The sequence below is a fragment of the Dermochelys coriacea genome, chromosome 9, assembly GCF_009764565.3.
Source record: "Dermochelys coriacea isolate rDerCor1 chromosome 9, rDerCor1.pri.v4, whole genome shotgun sequence".
In the NCBI taxonomy this organism is placed as follows: domain Eukaryota; kingdom Metazoa; phylum Chordata; order Testudines; family Dermochelyidae; genus Dermochelys; species Dermochelys coriacea.
The window spans coordinates 93,092,757-93,106,267 of record NC_050076.1 but is presented as its reverse complement, the minus strand read 5'-3'; the positions used below and the strand labels follow the sequence as shown (position 1 = coordinate 93,106,267).

General features: G+C 43.2%; 1 long non-coding RNA gene across 1 annotated transcript in view; it reads left to right on the top strand.

Moving 5' to 3' along the window:
• The window catches only part of LOC119861537, a 103,269-nt gene that overhangs the window by 70,873 nt on the left and 18,885 nt on the right, over positions 1-13,511 (top strand). Inside the window, exons 5-6 of the long non-coding RNA XR_006274277.1 lie at positions 11,567-11,707; positions 11,957-12,052. This is a non-coding gene — a long non-coding RNA (uncharacterized LOC119861537). The remainder of the gene's footprint in view (positions 1-11,566; positions 11,708-11,956; positions 12,053-13,511) is intronic.

The window sequence follows — 13,511 nt, the reverse complement described above, 5'->3', positions numbered from 1 at the left end:
AATGTTCAGAATACCTTCCAGAATAGGTCAGGTGTTATAATGCCCCCTATATAAATGAGAACACTGAGACACAGAGGGATTCAATAATTTTCTTAAAGTCAAATATAACAAATTCTTGGTGGAGCTGGGACGGTAACCTGAGAAGTCCGACTTGGAGTCCCCTGTTCTAACCACCAGAGAACACTCCTGTCTGTATGCTTCCTAGGGAAATTTATATTGCAACACAGCATGGTTGGGGATTTTATGGGGCTGATGAGTTTACTGGTAGAAGCCGGTCTGGTTTTGTTTTGTTTTGTTTGGTTGTCAGTTGTTCTGAGCCTACTGTGATGAGTGTTTTTACCTTTATTGATTCTTCCTCTGTGCCTGCATTACCCTGATGGACACTTATTTTCCTTCTGATGGTGATGCACATGTTTCCATTGTAGCTGGTGTGTTTATTTCCATGGTGTTTCTGCTGTTCACTTCTGTTTTTCTGTCAAGTTGCAGTTTTCCCTTGACTTGCTCCTGCCCTCCTCAGTTTGGATGGATTTCTGTTGCCATGGCTGTATTGGTGGTTCTCTGAATGTAGCTTCACTGGTGACTGTATCCCCTCTGAGGACATTTATGTGCTGCAGGCTACTATTCCTCCTTATTATGTTAGAATGTATATTACTTCCGTGCCTGGCGGTCTCTGTCATGATCAGGGTCTCATTGTGCTTGGGTCCGCACAGGCATATGGTAAGACACTGGCCCTGCTCCGCGTAAGCTTACAATCTAAATACACAAGGAGGTATAGAGTAATGAAATGACTTGCCCACACTCACACAGAAGGCCAATGACAGAGCTGGGACTAGAACCCAGGTCTTCTGATGCCTGAATGACTAGTCCATGATGCTTCTCTGTCTATTCCCTTCTAATTCCTCTCTCTTAACACTCTTCATCTATTTGTAGGCTGCTATCACACACCCCTTAGCCATAGCTTAGCCCAACTATCCACAGGGTAATTCATTATCTTAATCTTTCCTCCAAATCATTCTTCGGCTCTCTAACTAGAGTCAGTTCTTGGGACAGTGTTGCTTCCTTGGGAACGGGGCATTGCTGTGTTGCCCGGGATTTCTGAAAGAGGGGATTGCTTGTGTGACCTTTGTGACCGCCTCTGGTAAAGGAGTGGTGTAAGTAAAACAAGTCACACTATGAAAATACCCAGCTGCCACGCCCCTCGTATCTAGTCCCATGGGAAAGCAATCTGCGAGGCCCCCAAATCTGCTACCACTTGGCAAAAGAGTGACAGGATTCATTGAGAACCTTTCTCTCTTATCACAGTTTCAGTTCACATGAAAGTTACGAGCTACTGGGAATCAGTTGATCTGTCTAAAGAACACTGGTGTTATTAAACTAATAGAGAATTGCAAGCATCCTTCACTAAAAAGAATTGCAAGGGCGCATGGTTTTCAGTGTTGGTCTCGTAATTATCCTGTTTTGCTTGCATTTAGCATCCTGGGAATCATGAAATTACTGGGAAAAGAGAGGTTTCAGCACACCTGCTAAACTAATAACTGTGTGTTCATGCAACTCAAAGCCTGTCATAAAATGGTTTTAAACTGTCCTCTCTACTCCTGTCAGGCTTGCCCACACACTGTTTTACAAATAATTTTTATAAGGCTTCCTGGCATTTTGCAACATAGTGAAAAGTTTAATGAAAAAAGAAAGTACTGTAATGATGATCAGTGTCCCTAGGAATGGGATTTGGTAGGAATGGAAATTATTACGCTCCAAATTCATTAGTAGTATAGTATAAGGGATGGATGGAAACCTATTTGATTTTTTCTGACTTCACCAAGAAATTGTATTTATCCACTTTTTTTTGTAATGTCTAATCAAAGAATTGAATTGTTTCTGATGGAAGTGGCAGGATAAAATTGGTGTAAGCACAAACATTTCAGTTTTTTCCACATTATACATTGCGGAGTCTTGTTCTGAACTGGCATGGCTGTTCTGTAACCCTAGTAGGGCTCTTTTAAACTGTTTCAGAGCTAGAAGCTCAGGTGGTGCAAACATTCCATTGGGGACAATTTACACCCTGCTGAGAATTTCGCCCTCAGTGGCAATGCTGTCTGGATACCTATCACGTGGGCCCCAGAAGCAGTGGATTTTGGGAGATTTCAAATGGCTACTGAGGCATTGTGGGCCAGTAATAGGAGCTATCTTTGAGCCATTTGTGCTATTAGGCCAGCAACCTCCATCCACATTGGTATTAATGTTGTTCAGACTGGAATCGAATTTAAACCCTGCTGAAAGTAAGTCTAATCCAGATAGCATTTGATCTGCATGTAAACCATTAGAGGCAATTCCATCTGTGGAGATGAGATGTTCTACAGGAGATCTAGGTTCTGAACCAGGGTCTTGGGCCCCCTGGGGGACTGCAAGCAGGTTTCAGGGGGTCCACCAGCAGGGCCACAGTTAGACTCATTGGGGCCCAGGGCAGAAAGCCTAAATCCTGCTCTGCAGGGCTGAAGTCTGGGGCCCTGAGCCTGCCACCTGGGGCTTAAGCAGAAGCCTGATCAACTTAGTTTGGTGGGGCACCCTATGGCATGGGGCCCTGGGCAATTGCCCAGCTTGCTACCCCCTAAGTACCCCTCCCCGACTTTTATATGTAGGAAACAGTTGTTTTGGCAGAGGTGGGCCGGGGCGATTTTATAGTATATTGAGGGGGGCCTCAGAAAGAAAAAAGTTGAGAACTCCTGATCTAGGGGACAAGTGGTTCTCAGAATGACCATCTCTTTAGTGTAGGCAAGCCTGGAGTCTGGCATTAGTACCACAAGTCAAGCTAGATGGGAAGGACAGGAGAATTTTAAAGCATTTAGACTACTTCCAGCAGTTCCGGTTTTTGTGTTGATCTCTTCTGTTTACTTTCACAAGCAACACTGATATTATACAACTGTATTCCCTTAAATTCATCTCCGATTATGCTGAATTATTTTTTTTTTTTCAGGTTGTCAACACCATCCACCTGAAGCAGTTTGGGGGGATCTATTTATAAAAAGAGATCTGCTGTAAAGTATCTTGTTCTGCTTAAAATGTGACCAGGTTGAGCAAGCTTCAGACACTTGGCATCCTAGAAGTTTCTCTGTAATCTAATTCGCTGTAGATAGATGGTCATGTGCTAAAACTTTTAGGAATACTTTCCTGGATAGATGCATTCTCAACTAAATATACAGCTCGTGCCTTTCTTAGTATGAGATTGATCTTTCTATTACAATAGTGCACCTAAGATTCAGTACCATTGTGCTAGGGGCTGTACAAACACAAAGGGAAGAATGGTCCTTGCCCCCAAAGAGTTTTACCATCTAAGAAAAGTGAAATACAAAGGTTTCAAAGAGGCATCGTATCAACCTGTGTAAAGAGGTGGTCATGTGGTGGTTGACAGGTCCTGATGCAGTTAAAGCTTCAGGCTTCTTTCTCATGGGCTTTGGCATTAAGGCCCAGATCCAAAGGTGTTTAGGAACCTAACTGCCATTGATGTCAAGTAGAGTTTAGGTGCCTAAATACCTTTCACGATCTGGGCTTAACTGCTTAATGACCACATAAAATGAGAACAGAATCGGGCCCCAAACCATGGTCTCCACAATAATTGCAACGTGACATAAAAAGGAAGTTGGATCTGGGTTTCTCAGCCCATGGATCATAATCCAAAATTGGGTTGCCAGAGTGCGTTACAGGGTCATGGGGCTGGGTGGGCTCAGGTCCCCGCTCAGGGGCGCGTGGGGTCATGAGGCTGGCCAGGCCAAGTTTGAGTGGGTGGCATTCTACCTCCATGTACCACTTCTCAATGCCCAGAGTGGGGAGCTGAGACCCAGCCCTGCAGGACAGGAACTGGGAGGAAGCAGTTGATGTCACATTCTCCAGTGAGCACTAGCCCCCCTGATATATGCCCTGTGGCCAGGAGACACCCTGTCTTCCATACCCTCTGACTTGCCCCCCAGCCTGGGCCTCCCAATCTATCTCTCTTTCATAGATAGGCAATTTTCCCTCTCTCGTACCACCCATTCTGGCCCCCAGCCCCCCAGAGCTTCCTTCCCTGCTCTTCCATCTTCTTCCCCCATCCCTTTACTCTCTGCCTCCAATGGGCTGTGTGTGGAGGCTGTGTGTGTTTTTAGAGCACTATCAGTTCGCCATGCCTCCTCCACACCTTGGTGCCCCTATATCCTTCCTCACTACATCCCCAGAGCTCCCCACTAGGCCTCTAAATCCCTCCACCCCTTACCTTCTGCCCCCAAGGGGGGGGGACTGCGTTTTTGGGTTGTCTTGGCTCACTGCCCCTCCCCCACTTGTTGTTGGGGGGGTTTCTCTAGTAATTCACGTCTGACCATAGTGGCTGGAATGTTAGCTCTGAGGCCCTAGCCCATGGACCCCTGTATGGGATGGGGACAGGGTGTGCGGGGAGCCCTGGGTTGTGACAGGCCATCAGGTTTACAAATGGGTCCCCATCCTGGAAAGGTTGAGAACCACTGAGTTAGACGGTATTATTGTGTTAACAAGTATCATGCCAGCATTACACCTTTTATAATAATTAAAGCCAAACTCAGGTGTAACTGTTGCTTAGTCGGTAGCTTTCAGCTAACTCTAGGAGCTGATTTCAGTGGAGTTGCTCCCCACGTTCACCAGTGTAAATGACAGCAGAATAGAAGGCTGGAGGGTTGGGAGGTCAAAGCTAGACTGGCTGGTGGTGGTAGCAGAGTAACTGACTAATTCCATCAGTACCAGACAGGCTGTGGGTCTGCAGGCGTTGGAAGTCACTTGACAGTGGTCTGGGGATAGAGCTTCCCTGCTGGGCCCAGAGCAGTCCTCAGAGACTCCCATCCCCACTCTTCTTATACTCCATCATTTTCACTTCTTTCCTGAGTCGAATGCATCAGTTGCAGCTTGCAGGCAGCATTGTCATTGCTAGCTAGGGTCACTAGACACACGAGGTCCCATCTGGCATTTTGTGTTACAGAGGCCAGCTGGCCCCAGCTATTTGGACAAATGATCAGTTTGGCAGCTGTAACTTGGTTGGCATCCAATGATATGTGAGCCTCAGATAATGTGCTTTGTGGCTGCTTCTCGCTTAACCAGGGCTGGCACCAAACTCCCCAGTGCCTGGGGGTTCCGGTGAGAAAATTTAAAATAAAAGTAAAAAGTTAACTTTGTGTGCAAGTTCCGCTTCCTTCCTCTTCAATGTTCGTCTTCATCATGGCAGGCAGTGCTGCTTCATGCTCACTCTCCAAGTTTTGGCAGGCTAGAAAACATCCCTCTCAGCCAACAGTCCATTTGTTCCACAAACGAGCCCCAGGGACCTTCTCTTCCCTAGGGGAAAGGTTTTGTTCTTAACTCAATATAGCTACCATGAGGTGACATCTAGTGAAGGCTCAACAGTTTGTAATTTTCACATAAAGTTAGCTGGTCTAGGTAAACTCTAGGGCCGAGATCCTCAAAGTATATAGGTGCCTAATTCTTGGGATCTGGGCATAAGTTCCTCCATAGACTTTCCTCATGCCTAGCACAGGGGTGTCCCAATTTGGGATGGGCCCTCTAGGCAATACTGCAATATAAAGAATAAAAAATGAAGTCCTGATTGCTGTAGGAAAGAATAATTTATTTGCATTTATGACTCCTTAAATGTTCACTGCTCAATCTCAGCATTGCATTTTTTGCATTTAATAGTGATGAGGATGAGAAAATACTCATAAAAATAAGAACCCTGGTGAAATTGTCTTGATTATGATTTATTATAGAAATTTCTGCAGAACCCATCAGCAATGCTAAAATGCCACTTGATAATTGTCAGCTTAGTAATATTTTCCATGAGGATCGGTTTGCATGTTTGTTTCCCAGTGAATAATCAGAGTTTGGGCTTAATGATATACATGGCAGGGTCTGGCTAAAGCACTAGGACTGAGGCTTACAAGTATGATCTTACATGATCTGCATTCTGGAATCAGCTAAAAATGCTCTTAGATCTGCTTTTAGATCCAGCTATGGTTCTGTAAGGACTAGAATAATGTCTTTGAAGAACAAAGGACATATCTACAGGACATAAAAGCTATGGAAGAAGGTTGAGACAATTCAATCAGTAAAAAATGTCATGTAAGATAGAAGCTCAAACAAGGCAAAGTTTCTGCCTTTACTCATCCACAGTCCATTCAGAAAGGCTATTTTTTTTCTGTAAGACACAAAGAGTAGTGGTGGCACAACGAGCATAGCAGGTAACCAAAGTCACCATATTTGTTTCTGCTAAACTCACTGGTTTCCCTGGAATTGACATTGAGACTTGCATGTATTGTTGCATGAAACCTGCATTGTTTGCTGAAACCTGCAAAGGAACCAAGCACGTGGTATGAACTGAACGTGCTGGGTTTGTTTTGCTGGACCTATCTGAATGTAGATCAGTGGATTTCATGAAGCACTACACACTAAACATTCTCTTTCACCTCTTTCAGTGATGAGCTAGCATTTATCACCTAATAAATCAGACACGCTCAAAGCGTTTCTGCCACCCTTGCTGATGCTGAGTAGTAAGTAACTTACTCTGCAAGTAGTTCCATTGAAATCAATAGATCTACTCACAAAGTAAGGGGAAAGTGTGATAGAATGGGGCCCAGAGGAAATGAACATATACTGTCTCTCTGTTGTGGATACTCCATACTGGATAAGCTTTTTAATGGGGGGTGGGACTGAGACAAGAGAACCTGTGTAGTAATCTGGAGAGAGAGATTGACAGCTGCCATTTCAGGCTTAAGAGCATTTACTTTAACTATTCTTCATGGGGAAACTCTCTCTCTCCTTAGGCTAACACTGCACTTGCTGTTATGGCTGGAAATTTCAATTTTATGCTAAAAGGATTCCAACACAAGTGTTTGGGTTTTTTCCATGGGAGCTGTCTGTGAGTATTCAATCTACCAGTCTGTGGGAAAAGAGAGAGCAGACTCAGTGCATTGGCCTGCCAGGTCACTAGCAATGCCACTTAGAATTTATACTGCAATTTGCATCCTTTAAGTGCTAGCTAGGTTTCAGAGATTCCAAGATCAGAAGGGGCCATTGAGATCATCTTATCTGTCTTCCTGTACAAGACAGGCCATAGAACTTGCCCATTAATTCCTAGAACAGATCTATTAGAAAAACATCCAGTCTTGATGTATAAATTGTCAGTGATGGAGAATCCACCATGACCCTTGATACATGTTCGAATGGTTAATTATTCTCAATGTTAAAAATGTACTCCTTGTTTCCAGTCTGAATTTGTCTAGCCTCAACTTTCAGCCATTAGATCATGTTAGACCTTTCTCTGCTAGATTGAAGCGCTCATTATAAGATATTTGTTCCCCATGTAGATGCTTATAGACTGTAATCAAGTCACCAGTTAATGTTCTCTTCGTTACACTCAAAGAGCTCAATCTATTTAGTTTATCATTATAAGTCAGGTTTTCTAATCCTCTAATCATTCTTGTGGCTCTTTTCTGAGCCCTCTTCAAGGTGGTAACATCCTTTATGAATTGTGGTCACCAGAAATAGATACCGTATTCCAAGAGTGGTTGCACCAATGCCAAATACAGAGGTAAAGTAACCTCTTTACTTCTACTCGAGATTCCCCTGTTTATGCATCCCTGGATCGCATTAGCTGTTTTGGCCACAGCAGCACGCTGGGAGCTCATGTTCAGCTGATTATCCACTATGACCCCCAAATCTTTTTCAGAGTCACTGTTTCCCAGGAGGGAGTCCCCCATCCTGGAAGTACGGCCTACACTCTTTGTTCCTAGTTCCATACATTTACCTGTAGTCATGCTAAAATATATATTGTTTGCTTATGCCCAGTTTACCAAGCGATCTAGCAATGTTTCTGTCAGCAGCGTGGGATGGAAGGGGGTCTATTTCGTTAGACCTTTGACTCACCTGCTTGAGGAAAAATTCCACATGGAACTTAATGCCGGTGAGCAAAGGATCTCTGAACAAAAAGCATAAAAATAATGTTAAGTCTCATTCATTTGACTATAATTCTATAAGGGCAGAGTTTGAACTAGACAGTTCTGGGACACCCATGCATCTCAGCTCTGCCTCTCCTCTGTACCAGCTCTCTACTTTCATAGCTCCTCTGCTGTGATGTTGGGGATGTGATGCTCTTGAGGAGCTAGGCTGAGTGAAAGGCCAGGGAGACAATGTTGTCACTAGCGGCTAGGGTGATGGTGTAGCTACTGAACTGCAAGGGCTGTGGCTACTTCGGTCTGTGTTTCAGAGCCATCCCTTTCATCATCTTTCATCAGCTTCAAGCTGCGATGGTGGCTGGAATGGTCCTGAGATTTGTAGAAAGGCCACGTAAACCCCTTTCATCTCTCACGTGTGAGAAAACACAGCCAGGATCAGCCTTTGTAGAATAAATGGGAAATTAGAGAATCAAACTTAGCTTAAATTTGGTTCAAGAAATATGTGCTGAAAAGGAAGGCCTTGAAGGTGAGTTATATGGCCAGAAGGAATGAAGTCGGGAGGGGGTCTGGTTCAAAGAATAAGTAATGAAGTCAGGGCAAGTTTCTAAAAAGGAGGCTCTGACTGATAGCGGGTGACTCCAGATGGTTTTAAATAAGAAAGAGAATCTGTCTTTAAAAAGGGCCACTCCACATACCAGTGTTATCTCAAAAATTAGGGCTTAGGTGAACTCAGGTGCAAAGGAAAAGCTGTTGGTCAGCAAAAAGGAGGAGGAAGAGATAGGGAGGAATGGCCATGTGGAGAAAGAGGGTTGCAAATCGTATCTGGATTAAGACTAGAAATAAGAGTGAACTGTCTCAAATTGGTTTTTAGCTGAAGTCAGCACTTGGCAATGCCATCACTTGCTAGTTTAAGAGTATGAAAAAGTGAACTCCTAAAGGATTCATTGCTAATACCTGCCTGGCCATGCTGGAACCAACCACTATGGCTGTAAACACCCCTGGGTTTAAAGACTGTTTGTAAGTATCTTCATTAAATGTTTATCAACGTTTTGTTACTGTTTGGATGTAGTAAAGTGCTTATTATTTAGGCTTTTTAGGCATGTTTGGAGCAATTATGTAAATACCATTTGCCCTTTGGATTAATAAAGGAATTTATGGTTACATTAGTGTCGTGATAATATCCTGCATAAATAATAATTCCAACAGTCTTCCTAGCATATCCAGCAAATGGTAGGCGAGTGCCATGCAGAGTGGGAAAAGTCAGCTGGCTAAAGCTTTAAAAAGGTGAGAAAAGATTTTAAAATAGGTGAGGGGTAAGTTGCTAAAGTTTGAAAAAATAGAGGAAGTAAAAAGTAGCCCAAACAGCCAGGAAGATAGTTACAAAAGATGTATTCACCTCCAGAACGTTCATGACACATTGTAATGCCTACTTGTCTGATAATGTCTCTTCCACCTGCCAGCCAAATGGCTTTTGGGTGTCATCTCTATATTTACTGCTTCACACCACCCTGTGATCTCTATACTGTATCATTACAGCATAAATATTGGAGATAAGCAAATGAGGTAGCACTGTATATTTTGCTAGAGGAGAAAGCTATAAGAGGTACAGTTTTCATAGTGAATGATCTCCTGTCCATGCTTGACAATCCTAACAGACTGGGATAAGAGGCAGCATATGTTCAAAGGTGGATTAAAATGGATCTTAGCTTATCAGCCTTCCTAAAGTTGCCAGCTGGCTTTATCAATATGTAGGGAACACAAGCATGTCAAGACAAATACTCAGCTTAGACACTTTGTTCCATTTCGGGAAGAACAGAAATGGGCTCCAAAGAGTGACTGTGCTCAGAGCTGGATCAGGGGTAGGTTTAGGCTATGGGTTCAAATCAAGGCCAGAATCCAGGGTTCTGATGTGACTGACAGCTCAAGATTTTAGCTGTAGTCAAACCTGAACTGGAAAATAGGCCCTTTCTTGATTTGGATCCAACCTGGAATAAAAATGATCTGGGATGTGTTTGGATGCAGGGTTTCAAATGTGAAATGCACATACACATGAGATTCAAAGGGGTTCCTGGTTCTTCAGAACAGAAGTTTGCCCTGGGTCTCAGTATAAACCATAAGTTTATTTTCCCTCTGTAGAATATTATCTTTCTCTCTCTTTGTTTCACATAATGCTTCTCCCTTCCCATCTAAGTTAATACTGCTTTACATAGTCCAGTCCTAGCTGTGTGGATCTTCCCTTTGACTGCATATTACACTGAAACAATATTGCCAGAGTGGATTAAGTGTTCTGGGCTCTGACTGCAGTGTGTATTCTGGCAAATAAGCTACATTTTCAAGAAGAATTAACTGAATATAAAACACAGGCTCTCAGAACAAATCATTCTGACTATTTTTGCAACGATAAAACCAGAGGGTACATTGGAAAATCACCATTCACAGGTTCTACTCCAGGAGTTAAAAGGAAGGCTCAATCAATGAATCAATCACTTGTATTTGTATAATGTCCAGCATCAGATGCCTTAAAGGATTGTTGCATCACAACGAGAAAATGCTATCTGGGATTAAACCTGGATGTAAAGTCTGAAAAAGGCTCTAAAACCAGAATCCTGAAGATGACTGGTAAAGCTTGCAAAAATTTAGGGTACATTTTTAAAAGCCTACATCACATAGGTGCCTACACATCCTAACCACTTTCCAAGTCACTGTCCTAAGTGCCTAAGTCTCAGTTTGAGCCTGGGATGTAGGTTCCTAAATCAGGTAGGGTCAGATTGAAGCCCCTAAAGATGTAGATAGGTGCCCAGTAGGTTTTCTTTATTCAAAAGAACCCCAGTGCCTAACTCCCATTGAAATCATGTGACTACATATCTTGCCGTGAGACACTTTTGAAAATTTTCCCTTTCGCCTGCTAGCTGCTTCTGCTGGTGGTGGGCCTCCCTCCCCAGGGGCTCAGCATATCTATCGCTCCCTAAGCTCCTCCCCAACTCCCACTGCAACTTTCTTCCTCCACTGAAACCAAGGTCAGGCCCTGGACCTCTTTCCATTGATCTCCTTTAGCACTTAGGAAATCTAGCCTAATTAGACAATCAGGGTAGCTGGATACTTCTGCTAAAATGATCAGCCAGGAAATAGTTAACAATGTTAAGGTTTCAAATGAGGTCACACTTAGCCCTCACTACCGAGACAAGTGGGCCTAATTTGCACCTCTCCTAAAGCTGTTAGGTCAGCCTTATGTGAAGACAGGAAGACAGGACCCTAGCAGTTTTCATCCAGAGGGTTTGCTTCACCACTGTAAGGGTTAGGAGCTTCTACACGAAAGCTTACCTTCTGCAGACGCAGAGGAGCTGCCACTCGTCCAAAACCCAGGCTGTGGTCTGTACACACCACACTTTTAAATGCGTATGCCTATAAAAGCAGGGTGTTCTCGGCTACATTTAAGAAACAAAGCCAAAGGTGATGTCAGTTTGGTGTAGATTTTCAGCAGAATCCTCAGAGGAATAGATACATAAATACTATTAGCACTAATTGAAATTGGCTGGCTAATCCATCCACCACACTCACTGCTGAAATTGTGCCCTTTAGTTCACATCTCTTTGCGATGATAACCCTGAATTTGATCTTTATCGTTGTAGGGGAAAGAGCTGGACATTGTTTATACAGGTGCTGCCCAGAAGAAAAGCGTACTCTTTCAAGCCTGGAGAGAAACAGAGTTAGCCGGCTGGAGAGAATCCCAGTTTATGCTGGGTGCTGCTATTTAATGGAAGAATTAGTAGGTTTGTTGTGCATCAGGAATGAATATTTTGAATGAATGGGTTTGGAGGGAAAGGGAGAAGCTAAGTATCAGAGCACCAATTTTTAGAGTCAGTTGGTATCTAATGTAAATAAAATGGGTGGGTTTTATAGAGAAAAATGTGTTAGGACACAATGATTTTTGAACTCTGTCTCCCTACAAGTGGAGAATTATTTAATTTCAAAGTGTGTTCAACATTAGTTATTGAATAACACTTTATTTCTTTTTTTAGACCTGTCTTCTTCTGACCTTGGCCCTATGTCTCCAGTGTGGAGCAGAAATGGAGTCACTGAGTTTTCTCTTCCAAACTCAGCTAAATTTTAATGAGGTATGTGACTTTTTCTTTTCCTAAACCTCTTATTTCCCGCTCTCTTTTCTAAAGTCCAGATCCTGTTCCCACTGGGTTAGTTAGCAAAGTTCCTATTGATTTTTAATGGGAGTAAGATTGGTTATTCTGGGGCAGGGCTGGTGGTGGGGATCAGGGCTTTTAAAGGACAGGACTGAGGTCCCTAAGGGCTGCGTTTGGAGCAAATCTGCCATCCCAGTAAAATAGTAGGAGTTTTGAAGCCTGAGCCTGTCTCTCAATGGGCCTGATTTTATAGTCCTTCCTCATGCTGATTAGTACTGACTCATGTGAGCAGTCCCATTGAATCACCTTGAGTAGGGTTGTAGAATGGAGTCAATGGCAAAGCCTTGTGATGATTCACCAGCACCAAAATCCTGCTGGCCTTACTCGTACACATTAAGTTCCCCTGTGTGAGTCATGGTATACTTAAAATGTAGGTCAACATTGTTACATTGCTCAGGCATGTGACAAGTTCACACCCCTGAGTGCTGTAGCTATGCCAGCTTAACACCCAGTGTATGGTTCCATTGACCTAGTTACCGTCAATTGGGGAGGTGGTGTTCCTACAGTGCTGGAAAAAACTTTTCCATCTCTATAGGTTGCATCTATACTACAGGGTTATGCCGGTGTAGCTATGGTGCCAAAGCTGCTTTAGACCCTATGGTGTAGACATGGCCTGAGCAGACTGTCCCAAGCTCTGACACTTTGCAGTTCCCGAATGGAATCAACTAGTGTTTTTGCATATTCTAACAACTCAGGATTTTTCCCAGGGGCCCCACACAAAAAGGCTCTTGAGATGAATTTAAAACAAGATTTTATTGACTAGCAGAGGAATCTCCCGGCAGGGTGGTGGATCTAATGAACACAACAGACATGCGTTATTCACAAACCTATATAGACATGAGAGGAGGAAGAGAACCATCTGCTTAAGGGCTCCATGAGATAAGCTTGCTAATAAAGATGAAGGTCAGAAAGACACATGGCTTTCCATGCTTCAGGAAGTCTGCACTTCAATGTTAGAGATTGGAGGCTTGTTTGTCAAGCCAAATGGAAGCTGTGACAATCCTTTTAGAGATGTTTTCTGAAACCTCAAGGGGGAACATACTGAGCAGATCTAACAATCTGGAGGCTATATTTACTTATATAAGGATTTCAGTTAGGCCCACTAGTCCTTGTCCATTTGGATAATGTTGGGCACATGATTGTTATTGGGTTCACACTCATGTCTATAAGAATTAAAATTCACAAGGGTCAAGATGCTGTTATAGATGCTAAGATTAAGCCTCCAGATGTAGCTGGAAAATTAGATGTTATCTTTAATCTTTCCAATTTATGGCTAGAAAAATGTTCTGACAATATGAATGATTTCAGATGGTAAGGAAATAGGCTATTTTCATGATGTGTGTATGTAGTTACTGGAGGAGCCCCAGCATCAGGATAG